This window comes from Trichechus manatus, unplaced genomic scaffold (genome assembly GCF_000243295.1).
Source record: "Trichechus manatus latirostris isolate Lorelei unplaced genomic scaffold, TriManLat1.0 scaffold00046, whole genome shotgun sequence".
Lineage (NCBI taxonomy): Eukaryota > Metazoa > Chordata > Mammalia > Sirenia > Trichechidae > Trichechus > Trichechus manatus.
Window position 1 is genome coordinate 9339084 of NW_004443982.1, and position 1771 is coordinate 9340854.

Consider the following 1771-nt stretch of genomic DNA (forward strand, 5'->3'; position numbering starts at 1 on the left):
AATAATATTAATGATGAATGATTTGATTTATTGAAGAATGTTTGATGTTTCCACAAGAGGTAACATGTGAAAAAAGTCTACATCTTACTTTTGTATGGTGTGAGGTAGGGGTCAAGGTTAATTTTTTTCCTTATGGATATCCAGTTGCTCCATTTCCATTTATTAACAAGACATTTTTTCTCCATTGAATTGCTTTTGTGCCTTTGTTGAAACTCATGTGACTGTATATGTCCTATACTTTACATTTGTATAACACTCTATAATTTTAGAAGCTCTTTAATGTTCATTTCAGCTACACGACAACTTTGTGAGGTAGGCAGGGAGGTATTATTAACCACAGTCCACAGATATGGACACAGGTTCAGAGAGGTTAAGTGACTTGTTTAAACTTACACAGCTATAAGTGACAGACAGGATATAACAGTCTCTGAGAAACCAACCAGTCCTCATTGCTGTCTATTGTGCTTCCTATCTCATGGTAAAAGTATATGGTTTATATTTTAACCTGCAGTTGTTTACTGAACATCTGAAATTCTTTGCAACATCTTGAATTCAACAGTTGCAAATGAAACTCAATTCTGGCTGCTCCCCCTTTCCCTTACCAAATCTATACTTCTTTACTTACTGAGGCTCAAAACATTGGCTTCAGCTCTCATCTTTTTTCTTTTCCTCACCATCTGTAACCAGTCAGATACTAAGTACTGAACTGATGGCAAGTTTTCCTCCATCCTGTTCCTCACAGCTGACCCTTCCACTGGAACTTGTCTCACTGCCATAGCCCACACCAAGGCCTTGTATTTTAGGTCTGAATCATGGTAGAAGTCTTCTTTTCACTAGACCAGTGGCTCTCTACTCTGGTTGTGCATTCTGATCTTCTAGGGAGCTAGCTAACTTTCTGTCTTAGTTTCCTAGGGCTGCTGCACCAAAGTACCACAAAGTGGGTGGCTTGTAAGAACAGAAATGTATTGTCTCACAGTCCTGGAGGCGAGAAATCCAAATTAGGGTATTGGAGGTGTTAATTTCTTATGAGGACTCCAAGGGAGAATGTTTTTTATTAATCTTTTCTAGCTTCTGGTGACAGCTGGTGATCCTTGGCATTCCTTGGCTTGTAGATCACTCCAATCTCTGCCTCTGTCTTCACGTGGCTGTCTTCCTTCTGTGTCTCTTCTCATTTATAAGGACACCATTCAAATTGGATTAGGACCCACCTTACTCCAGTATGACCTCTTGTTAACTGATAACATCTTCAAAGACCCTATTTCCAAACAAGGTCACATTCACAGGTATGGGGAGTTAGGACTTCAGCATATCTTGTTGGAGGCACAATTCAATCCATAACACTTTCTTTCTTCCTTCATCCCTCTCTTTCTTCTTTTCTCTCTCTCACTCTCTCTTCTTTCTCTCTTTAATTGAGATATAATTCACATACCATAAAATTCAGCATTTTAAAGTATACACTTCAGTGGTTTTTAGTATATCTACAGTTATACAACCATCACCACTAATTCCAGAATATTTTCATCAACCCCAAAACAAACCCAGTACCCATTAGCAGTCATTCTGTGGGATTTTTAAACAGTATTAGTGTCTGGGCTCTGCACCCAGAGATTTTGATTTAATTGGTCTGGAAGGCAGCCAGGGCATCAATATTTTTTAAAAGCTCCCCAGGTGATTCTAATGTGCAGTAAGTGTTGAGAATCACTATGTCTAGACTTTCACTGTAGTCCACCCACTGTATGACTGTAGATGCAGCTTCCAAACACACTTCTTT